Source organism: Dendropsophus ebraccatus, chromosome 11 (genome assembly GCF_027789765.1).
Source record: "Dendropsophus ebraccatus isolate aDenEbr1 chromosome 11, aDenEbr1.pat, whole genome shotgun sequence".
NCBI classification, from domain to species: Eukaryota; Metazoa; Chordata; class Amphibia; order Anura; family Hylidae; genus Dendropsophus; species Dendropsophus ebraccatus.
In genome coordinates this window covers 13,335,948-13,348,514 of record NC_091464.1, presented here as the reverse complement: position 1 = coordinate 13,348,514, position 12,567 = coordinate 13,335,948, and positions in this window count along the sequence as shown.

Here is a 12,567-nt window from a genome sequence, read left to right as displayed (position 1 = left end):
AGCCTAGGCCAAAATATACACGGGGTATTATCTAGCTTAGGCCAAAATATACACGGGGTATTATCTAGCTTAGGCCAAAATATACACAGGGTATAATCTAGTTTAGGCCAAAATATACACGGGGTATAATCTGGACTGGGGGTATACTCTGGCCAGTTACACCAGAGCCTGTGCTGCGGCACAGGAAGAAGTAAGTAGTGCTTGTTTATTATGTTCTCCCCTGTCCCTGCCTTTCGGAAAATGATCATTTTATCCTTTAAAGGGGTAGTGCGGCGGTAAAGAATTATTGACAGAATAACACACATTACAAAGTTATACAACTTTGTAATGTATGTTATGTCTGTGAATGGGCCCCTTCCCCGTGTCCCACCACCCCCACCCGTGTACCCGGAAGTGTGGTGCCCTATACATACCTGTCACGTGCCGATCTTCAGTCCGATCTTCGTCTTCTACCGCCCGGGCCGAATCCCTCCGAGCGTCCTGAGTGCCGGCCGCCCTATTCAGCGTCATCGGCTAGCCTAGGCCAAAATATACACGGGGTATTGTCTAGTCTAGGCCAAAATATACACAGGGTATTATCTAGCCTAGGCCAAAATATACACGGGGTATAAGCTAGCCTAGGCCAAAATATACACAGGGTATAATCTAGCCTAGGCCAAAATATACCCGGGGTATTATCTAGCCTAGGCCACAATATACACAGGGTATAATCTAGCCTAGGCCAAAATATACCCGGGGTATAATCTAGCCTAGGCCAAAATATACACGGGGTATTGTCTAGCCTAGGCCAAAATATACCCGGGGTATTATCTAGCCTAGGCCACAATATACACGAGGTATAATCTAGCCTAGGCCAAAATATAACCGGGGTATTATCTAGCTTAGGCCACAATATACACAGGGTATAATCTAGCCTAGGCCAAAATATACCCGGGGTATTATCTAGCCTAGGCCACAATATACACAGGGTATAATCTAGCCTAGGCCAAAATATACCCGGGGTATTATCTAGCCTAGGCCAAAATATACCCGGGGTATAAACTAGCCTAGGCCAAAATATACACTGGGTATTATCTAGCCTAGGCCAAAATACACCCGGGGTATTATCTAGCCTAGGCCAAAATATACACGGGGTATTATCTAGCCTAGGCCACAATATACACAGGGTATAATCTAGCCTAGGCCAAAATATACACGGGGTATTATCTAGCCTAGGCCAAAATATACACGGGGTATAATCTAGCCTAGGCCAAAATATACACAGGGTATAATCTAACCTAGGCCAAAATACACACGGGGTATTATCTAGCCTAGGCCAAAATATACACGGGGTATTATCTAGCCTAGGCCAAAATATACACGGGGTATTGTCTAGTCTAGGCCAAAATATACACAGGGTATTATCTAGCCTAGGCCAAAATATACACGGGGTATAAGCTAGCCTAGGCCAAAATATACACAGGGTATAATCTAGCCTAGGCCAAAATATACCCGGGGTATTATCTAGCCTAGGCCACAATATACACAGGGTATAATCTAGCCTAGGCCAAAATATACACGGGGTATTATCTAGCCTAGGCCAAAATATACACGGGGTATAATCTAGCCTAGGCCAAAATATACACAGGGTATAATCTAACCTAGGCCAAAATACACCCGGGGTATTATCTAGCCTAGGCCAAAATATACACGGGGTATTATCTAGCCTAGGCCAAAATATACACGGGGTATTGTCTAGTCTAGGCCAAAATATACACAGGGTATTATCTAGCCTAGGCCAAAATATACACGGGGTATAAGCTAGCCTAGGCCAAAATATACACAGGGTATAATCTAGCCTAGGCCAAAATATACCCGGGGTATTATCTAGCCTAGGCCACAATATACCCAGGGTATAATCTAGCCTAGGCCAAAATATACCCGGGGTATAATCTAGCCTAGGCCAAAATATACACGGGGTATTGTCTAGCCTAGGCCAAAATATACCCGGGGTATTATCTAGCCTAGGCCACAATATACACGAGGTATAATCTAGCCTAGGCCAAAATATAACCGGGGTATTATCTAGCTTAGGCCACAATATACACAGGGTATAATCTAGCCTAGGCCAAAATATACCCGGGGTATTATCTAGCCTAGGCCACAATATACACAGGGTATAATCTAGCCTAGGCCAAAATATACCCGGGGTATTATCTAGCCTAGGCCAAAATATACCCGGGGTATAAACTAGCCTAGGCCAAAATATACACTGGGTATTATCTAGCCTAGGCCAAAATACACCCGGGGTATTATCTAGCCTAGGCCAAAATATACACGGGGTATTATCTAGCCTAGGCCACAATATACACAGGGTATAATCTAGCCTAGGCCAAAATATACACGGGGTATTATCTAGCCTAGGCCAAAATATACACGGGGTATAATCTAGCCTAGGCCAAAATATACACAGGGTATAATCTAACCTAGGCCAAAATACACCCGGGGTATTATCTAGCCTAGGCCAAAATATACACGGGGTATTATCTAGCTTAGGCCAAAATATACACGGGGTATTATCTAGCTTAGGCCAAAATATACACAGGGTATAATCTAGTTTAGGCCAAAATATACACGGGGTATAATCTGGACTGGGGGTATACTCTGGCCAGTTACACCAGAGCCTGTGCTGCGGCACAGGAAGAAGTAAGTAGTGCTTGTTTATTATGTTCTCCCCTGTCCCTGCCTTTCGGAAAATGATCATTTTATCCTTTAAAGGGGTAGTGCGGCGGTAAAGAATTATTGACAGAATAACACACATTACAAAGTTATACAACTTTGTAATGTATGTTATGTCTGTGAATGGGCCCCTTCCCCGTGTCCCACCACCCCCACCCGTGTACCCGGAAGTGTGGTGCCCTATACATACCTGTCACGTGCCGATCTTCAGTCCGATCTTCGTCTTCTACCGCCCGGGCCGAATCCCTCCGAGCGTCCTGAGTGCCGGCCGCCCTATTCAGCGTCATCGGCTAGCCTAGGCCAAAATATACACGGGGTATTGTCTAGTCTAGGCCAAAATATACACAGGGTATTATCTAGCCTAGGCCAAAATATACACGGGGTATAAGCTAGCCTAGGCCAAAATATACACAGGGTATAATCTAGCCTAGGCCAAAATATACCCGGGGTATTATCTAGCCTAGGCCACAATATACACAGGGTATAATCTAGCCTAGGCCAAAATATACCCGGGGTATAATCTAGCCTAGGCCAAAATATACACGGGGTATTGTCTAGCCTAGGCCAAAATATACCCGGGGTATTATCTAGCCTAGGCCACAATATACACGAGGTATAATCTAGCCTAGGCCAAAATATAACCGGGGTATTATCTAGCTTAGGCCACAATATACACAGGGTATAATCTAGCCTAGGCCAAAATATACCCGGGGTATTATCTAGCCTAGGCCACAATATACACAGGGTATAATCTAGCCTAGGCCAAAATATACCCGGGGTATTATCTAGCCTAGGCCAAAATATACCCGGGGTATAAACTAGCCTAGGCCAAAATATACACTGGGTATTATCTAGCCTAGGCCAAAATACACCCGGGGTATTATCTAGCCTAGGCCAAAATATACACGGGGTATTATCTAGCCTAGGCCACAATATACACAGGGTATAATCTAGCCTAGGCCAAAATATACACGGGGTATTATCTAGCCTAGGCCAAAATATACACGGGGTATAATCTAGCCTAGGCCAAAATATACACAGGGTATAATCTAACCTAGGCCAAAATACACCCGGGGTATTATCTAGCCTAGGCCAAAATATACACGGGGTATTATCTAGCTTAGGCCAAAATATACACGGGGTATTATCTAGCTTAGGCCAAAATATACACAGGGTATAATCTAGTTTAGGCCAAAATATACACGGGGTATAATCTGGACTGGGGGTATACTCTGGCCAGTTACACCAGAGCCTGTGCTGCGGCACAGGAAGAAGTAAGTAGTGCTTGTTTATTATGTTCTCCCCTGTCCCTGCCTTTCGGAAAATGATCATTTTATCCTTTAAAGGGGTAGTGCGGCGGTAAAGAATTATTGACAGAATAACACACATTACAAAGTTATACAACTTTGTAATGTATGTTATGTCTGTGAATGGGCCCCTTCCCCGTGTCCCACCACCCCCACCCGTGTACCCGGAAGTGTGGTGCCCTATACATACCTGTCACGTGCCGATCTTCAGTCCGATCTTCGTCTTCTACCGCCCGGGCCGAATCCCTCCGAGCGTCCTGAGTGCCGGCCGCCCTATTCAGCGTCATCGGCTGCTCAGCCGCGATTGGCTGATCATAACTGTGCTCGGATTCGGCCCGGCCGTCCGAAGACGGCATCACAGACTGAAGATCGGAGACGGAGGTCGGCACGTGACAGGTATGTATAGCGCACCACACTTCTGGGTACACGGGTGGGGGTGGTGGGACACGGGGAAGGGGCCCATTCACAGACATAACATACATTACAAAGTTGTATAACTTTGTAATGTGTGTTATTCTGTCAATAATTCTTTACCGCCGCACTACCCCTTTAAGTTAATTTTTATGTGGTAGGATCTGTAAAGGGGTTGTTCAATAAAATCTTTTTTCTTTCAAATCAACAGGTGCCAGAAAGTGCCAGAGATTTGTAATTTACTTCTATTAAAAAATAGCCAGTCTTCCAGTACTTATCAGCTGCTGTATGTCCTGCAGGAAGTGGTGTATTCTTTCCAATCTGACACAGTGCTCTCTGCTGCCACCTCTGTCCATGTCAGGAACTGTCCAGAGCAGCAGCAAATCCCCACAGAAAACCTCTCCTGCTCTTCAGACTGGAAAGAATACACCACTTACTGCAGGGCATACAGCAGTTAATAAGTACTGGAAGACTAGAGATTTTTTAATAGAAGTGAATTACAAATCTCTGGCACTTTATGGCACCAGTTGAAAAAAAAACTTGCGGTGAACAACCCCTTTAATAAAAATAAATAAATAATAATAATCAAGGATGTAGGACAGCGCTCATCCAAAAAATAAAAAACAAACAAAGAAGATGGAACTCACCCGGTGTATGTGGGTATGGGACTTGGTCCCCTCCCCCACTACACCAAAATCCAAGGTGGCAGAAAATAAATGGCTCCAATCCCTGTTCACAAGGAACATCTATTCAGAGGGCGCTCAGCAGAACCCGGTGGGAATCATACGGACCGGTGAATTTATGGAGAGAGAAAATAACAAAAAATTGCAGCGCTCAGAGATAGGAACTATAGGGAGATAATGTCTTGCAATCACCAGTTGGTGTATAACAACTCACTTCACCATGGGGGAAAGGCCAATCGTCCAAGCCAGACCCCCTCCAGGATGCTTATATGTTATAATCAAATGGATGGTTACGATATCCAAATCCAATGTTCCATTTATTGTAACAAGTATGGTTCTCAGGTTCAAGACAACGCGTTTCGGTGGGCTATGTGCCACCTTTATCAAGCCTGACAAATACATTAAAATGCACAGTATATATAGGAGATGCAAAAACGTACATTTCGCAGACGCTGTACACCCGTGTCCCGCGCCAAACCGGAAGTGACGTACGTCACGTGACCAGAGTGATGCGATATCACATAATGTATCACAGGTCTCTCCGGCCTGAGAAGCCGGAAGTGACCTGCGTTCCAATGTGCGTTCCACTGGCTCCGGAGTTATCTCCGGGTACAGTAGACATTATATAGAATAACATATAATTCATTGGTAATTTACAAGTGAAGATACACTTATGGTATGAATAACAATCAATTAACATTATATTGAGGCTCATCACTCCGCTTCTATCAATAGGGGTATAGTTTGTTTAAGGGATAATTACCTCTATATATCGACCGGGAAACATATACACATATATACATTATGCACAAAATTCAAAGTACAAAAAATGTACATATATATATACACACATATATACATACACACATGGACGGGCGTATATCTACACCTCATCCGTGCACGTACATACACATGACCAGCAAAAAAACAATGCATCATATGATAACAGAAAAAAACAATCATTAAAGACGATTCCTATAGATTATCTATACATTACATTAGGATTACAATCATAATACCCCAATGTGTCCACCTGGGATACATCATAGCAACACAAATTATTAATTATACACACCTAAAATCATCAACATTAAAAAATTTAAAAGGACAATGTAAATTGGCCCCTACTAATATATATATAAAAAAGGTACCTCCTATATATACTGTGCATTTTAATGTATTTGTCAGGCTTGATAAAGGTGGCACATAGCCCACCGAAACGCGTTGCCTTGAACCTGAGCCCCATACTTGTTACAATAAATGGAACATTGGATTTGGATATCGTAACCATCCATTTGATTATAACATATAAGCATCCTGGAGGGGGTCTGGCTTGGACGATTGGCCTTTCCCCCATGGTGAAGTGAGTTGTTATACACCAACTGGTGATTGCATGACATTATCTCCCTATAGTTCCTATCTCTGAGCGCTGCAATTTTTTGTTATTTTCTCTCTCCTTTAATAAAAAAAAAAGTATATATATTATTTTGAGTTTAAAAAAATATACGACCTGTCAAATACAAATGACGGAAGCCAATTTCTATGCAGAGAATCAGCTCCTTCCCTCACAATATCACACTCTATAAAACTGGAGGTGGAATACATATTGGATGCAGACATACCGGAGCTCATCCTGTCCAGTTTAGTCAATACAGAGGCAGCTGCTCCATATGGCCGCTGCTCCCTAGAGGAGCATGCACTTGGCTGAGTGGGAGTTACATTGCACCATTACTGTCAGCGACACCTTCTCTAATTCAGCAGTCAATCGCCTCCTCGTCTGACTACATCACATGTTCTGTCACTTATTTTATTTTCTGTTACTTGAAAAATACTATAATAAAAGATTAAAGAAACATTATATAATATGATCCACATGGGCGGATCCTGCATATCAGGGACTCACTATCACATTAAGGCTGGGTCCACACACAGTAGAATAAAGGCAAAATACAGCAATGAAAAAAGGGTAAAACACAGCTGTATTTACAATTAGCTATCTGGGAAAAAAGAACTGTCTGTGCACAGCGTGTAAAAAACAAAAAAAAAATCTACAATGTCTGTTTTTCCATAGACTATAATACCTGTATTGTTTTATACCTATTCAGTGGTCATATTTTGCTTTTTATTTTACTGTGTAAACCTAGCCTTAAAGGGCTATTCCTTTTTTTAAAGTTTTACTGGTGGTAGAAAGTTATATAGATTTGTAAATTATGACTCCAGTACTTATCAGCTGCTGTATGTCCTGCAGGAAGTGGGGTATTCTTTCCATTCTGACACAGTGCTCTCTGCTGCCACCTCTGTCCATGTCAGGAACTGTCCAGAGCAGTAGCAAATCCCCATAGAAAATCTCCCCTGCTCTGGACAGTTCCTGACATGGACAGAGGTGGCAGCAGAGGGCATTGTGTCAGAGTGGAAAGAATACATCACTTCCTGCAGGACATGCAGCAGCTAAGTAGTAGAATTTTTTTTTTAACTACAATTAGTCTGTAGTTAATCTGTATAACTTTCTGGTACCATTTGATTTGAAAAAGAAAGATTTTCTCTAAAGTAGCCTTTTAAAGTGATTTTCTATATAATTATTGGCGTTTGAGGCTTTGGAGTTTTTGGTGTTTTATCTGGTGTTTCTCATACATTTTTGTTACTCAAAGACACCATGATCATAATTAAATCTATAACAAACTGTGTAAGTTTGCAATGTCGTGGCCCCTTCCCATCCACTTGAGCATTGAAAAGCAGCGTTCCTCTGTTCTCCCAGCTCCCCGGAAGATGTGTGATATCACTCACATGTCGGAGCGGCGCAGCATTTAACTGTGATAGTTCATCACAAACAGTTAAAGGGCCATGCGCCTGCGGGCCCCCTTTGTGCACAGGCCTCTATGGTAGCTATGCCATTGCTTTCATGAACGTCACAGTGCCAGGTACAGAGATTGTCACGGCCTTTTTCCTCTGCTGGTCTGTTGGGGTCCCAGGGGTAGGACCTCCAGCAATCATACACTCATAGCAATCATAAGGATAGGCCATCAGTGTATTAGGGTCCATTTACACAGAAAGATTATCTGCCAAAGATTTGAAGCAAAAGCCAGAAACAGACTATAAACATAGATCAGGTCATAAAGGAAAGACTGAGATTTCTCCTCTTTTCAAATCCATTCCTGGCTTTGGCTTCAAATCTTTAGCAGATAATCTGTCAAATAATCTTTCTGTGTGAATGGACCCTTAGGGGGAGATCTATCAAACTGGTGTACAGTAGAACTGGCTTAGTTGCCCCTAGCAACCAATCAGATTCCACTTTTCATTCCTCACAGACTCTTTGGAAAATGAAAGGTGGAATCTGATTGGTTGCTAGGGGCAACTGAGCCAGATTCACTTTAAACCATGTTTGATAAATCTCCCCCTTAGTGTCTCCTCATATAATAGACAGAATGCCATTCATCAATGTGTCCAATTCCTATAAGAACAGCTTCCCCCATCTTTGGACTAAAGTTGCTTTAAACTGGAATAACATGAATCTAAACTTTTACAGACAATCTTGGAGACATTTGGGGATTGGTGAATAGGAATAGAGGAGAAGATCTTCTTTTAGCTCTCAATCCTAATTAACAGAAGGAATTTATTTTAGATATAAAAAGAATCCTTCTCTCCCTGTCAGGGTAACGTCTCCGTCTTGGCTGCCAGGTCCCAAAAAAGATAACAGCAAGTTGGATTCAGATGTCAGCGTGGCAGCAAAAGTTCCATCTGTTCTGAGAGAAGTCTCGGGGTCTGTGGGGTCTCAGATTAATCACCACTCTTCTCCTCCTCCTCCTCCTCTTCCTCCTCCTCCTCCCTATCAATTGCATTAATGAAACCGGTCCTCAGATCAGTCCAATTAACCCCACTAGGGCCATCAAATCGCTAGTTTCCATTTGGGTAATGGCTAATGTAATTGATCTTCAGATTTAATGTAGGTGGAAAATAAGTTTTGGAGCATTTAGTGTCCCTTGGGTTATATAAGCAGTATGATCTGTTATTTCTATCAATTCCTTAGAGGATACAAGGTCCCTTCGACATTCCTACAGTGATCTAGGATGAGGACAAGCAGATAAAATGTCAGCTAATCCCATATGCTTCCCTCCATCATTTATATAGCCTTATAAAGGAGAAGCCCGGGCAGACCCCTTGTTTTTACAAGGAGGGGGAGGATAAAAGGAATAACCTGCTCTCACCTCCCTGGCTCTTGTCCGTAGACCTGCGGTCCATGGGTCCCCGGCCGCTTCCTGGTCTGATCACATCAGGGTCGCTTAGCTAGTCAGCGGCTGTAGTGGGGTCCCAGTTTGGTCACTGATGGGCTGAGCAGACCTGACGTGTAACGCCCTGGGACCCCACTCAGACCAGGAAGCGGACTGGAGTGGTGGGATACCAGCACCAGCGATGGAGTTCCATTATGCTCCATGTCAATTTTCACAATAATGAAAATAGCTCGCATGTAGATGTCTTTGTGGTAATATATAGACAAGGCTCACATGCCCAGTGGTTGCCAGGGTGAACCATCCCATCTTCTCTTGCCCTTTTTATTGACAACAGGCATGGAGGCATTGTATATGGGAAAAAGGGCTGGCTAACCCTGGGCTGTTGCCATGCTGCCAGTCAGAGGACGCCCCTATGTACTGCATTAATCCGGTATTTTGGCACTCAATTGCTACAGGCTGCTGAAGGCAACCTGTAGCAATTGCTGAGCCATGGCAGCAACTGAGGCCTAGCAGAGGCCTCAGGCAATGCAGTCACAGAAAGCGGATCCAGCCGCAAGACGACCAGTGACAAAAACCCACATTGTTTAAATGCTGCTTTCAGAACTAACAGCAGCTGATGAGTACTGGAAGACTGGAGAATTTTAAATAAAAGTACATTGAAGTGCTGCAGTCCTTTGCTTTCCCTATATCTACACCAGAGAGACCCAGGTGTAATGGCTGCACCCTACCATCTTATTTTTCAACGTGTGCTGCTTCTTCTTGTTGAATCTACCTATCAACCTATAAATAAGCTGCTGGCAATGACCAAACAACGTCCTTTTTGGCCATTTTGGATGGCCGTCATTGCAAAATGTCCGTTACTTGGCCTCGAAATGACAGCTGTCCAAAAAAAAAAAAAAAGACATTTAATGTTCATGGCCATATACCTTTTTTGCTCTCTGGACTCATTTAGGTGCTGAGCGTTGACAGGTAAGCTGTCTTTAACAGGTAGCACTGGGGATCTAGCTTTTTCTTCTGTATAAGGGCCAGTTCACACTGAGCAAAAACGGCAGAATTCCGCAGCGGAGATCTCCACTGTTTTTGCTCATTGTGAACTGGCCCTAAGCTATTTCAAGTAATTTTATAAGCAGTAAATGTTGTTGTTGTGCACGTACAGACAGACTGGCAGAGACACCAAGGGGGATTTATGGAGCTGGTACGCCACTCTTGTATTAGGCCCCGTCCCCTTTTTCACGGCAGGATTCACTAAGAGGCGTACGCCCACTAAGAGACCACTCCCCCCGGCAGAGAGAGCACTCACATAGACCACTCCCACCTGGCAGAGAGAGCACTCATATAGACCACTTCCACCTGGCAAAGAGAGCTCTCACATAGACCACTTCCACCTGGCAGAGAGAGCACTCACATAGACCACTCCCACCTGACAGAGAGAGAGCACTCACATAGACCACTCCCACCTGGCAGAGAGAGCAATTACATAGATCACTCCCACCTGGCAGAGAGAGCAATCACATAGACCCCTCCCACCTGACAGAGAGCACTCACACAGACCACTCCCACCTGGCAAAGAGAACACTCACATAGACCATTCCCAGCTGACAGAGAGCACTCACATAGACCACTCCCACCTGGCAGAGAGAGCACTCACACAGACCCCTCCCACCTGAAAGAGAGAACACTCACACAGACCACTCCCAGATGGTAGAGAGAGCACTCACATAGACCACTCCCACCTGGCAGAGAGAGCACTCACATAGACCACTACCACCTGGCAGAGAGAGCACTCACATAGACCACTCCCACCTGCTCCCCTATATCTCTATAATGCACTCTCAGAAGCAGCAGCAGCATGGAAGACATTGTAGAGTAGTAATGAGCAGTGTAAGCTGTGAATAATACACCGGGTTAGCTATAACCCTTACTACAAGGTGCTGTGGTCCCTCTTTGCGTCTCTTTGTGCTTCTGTCTCACTCAACAGTAGAGATGAGCGTAACTGGAGACGTTCAGCATTTGAATACCATTCGCTAGAGAAGTTAGATACAGTCCTAGGGAGTCCTCAATAACATACATACAACCTATGGACGCCCTAGGGATGCCCTAACTGGTAATCAAATGCCGAATGATCAGATTCGGGTACACTCGAGTTGCGCTCATCTCCTCCTTCCCATCATAGATATCTTTGTGCACAGGGAGGAGGGAGGGGGCCTGGTTAAGGGAGAACAAGGAATTTTTGTCTACTAGGATGTATTACAAGGTTTCTTATACTCACTTGTACTATTGATTTATGCAGAGTTTGATGCATGTGCATTGACCATTGAAGAGCTCAGGTTCAGTTATTTCTACAGCACAGTCTTATAGTTTTTCTATCCATAGACCCTCACAGACGCCTTATGTGTTAATTACAGAGGATGCTCCACAATGGGCATTTATCACCCAGCTAAATGGGTGAGAAGATAAATGGAGCAACGAGGTGTAAACAGAATAATAAACGCCGCCTATTGACACACCCCACAAATAAAACCCTCAGCACAAGATTAAGGAGCGCTCTTAATTATTTTACTAGGGCACTCCTCCCTGAACAAGAGGAATCAACTTCATGGCATGGGTTTAAGGAAGCCGGAATAAAATTATCAACCTGAGATACAAAACACAGAATAAACTCCCACTGTGTACACTGCTATACAAATAGTGTTAGAGCGGAAGTCTGGTGACATTTTAAATATTTATTTATTTCAGATCAACTGGTCTCAGAAAGTTCCATAGATTTGCAATTTACTTCTATTACAAAATCTCCAGTCTTCCAGTACTTTTCAACTGCTGTGTGTCCTGCAGGAAGTAATGTATTCTTTCCAGTCTGACTTAGTGCTCTCTGCTGCCACCTCTGTCTGTGATGGGAACTGTTTAAAGCAGGAAAAGTTGGGATTTGCTCCTGCTCTGGACAGAATATTCTATTCACATATTTATGAATAGTTTGTTATTAGTTCTATACGGCCGGGTAAAAAACAGACGAATGCACTGTAGAAAAATCGCACATTTTAGACTCAATAGTAAATGTCCTCTATGTGTTCCTACTGCATAAGATGCGGGATACATACAGAAATGTAGTACATGTGTACATTGCATGCATGGACAATGGTGGGTAAGGCCCTGCTATTACTACTGCAGAAAGAGGGGGCCCTGATGTGTCTCGTGTGGAGGGGGTCTGGCTGGGGCTATTAGAAG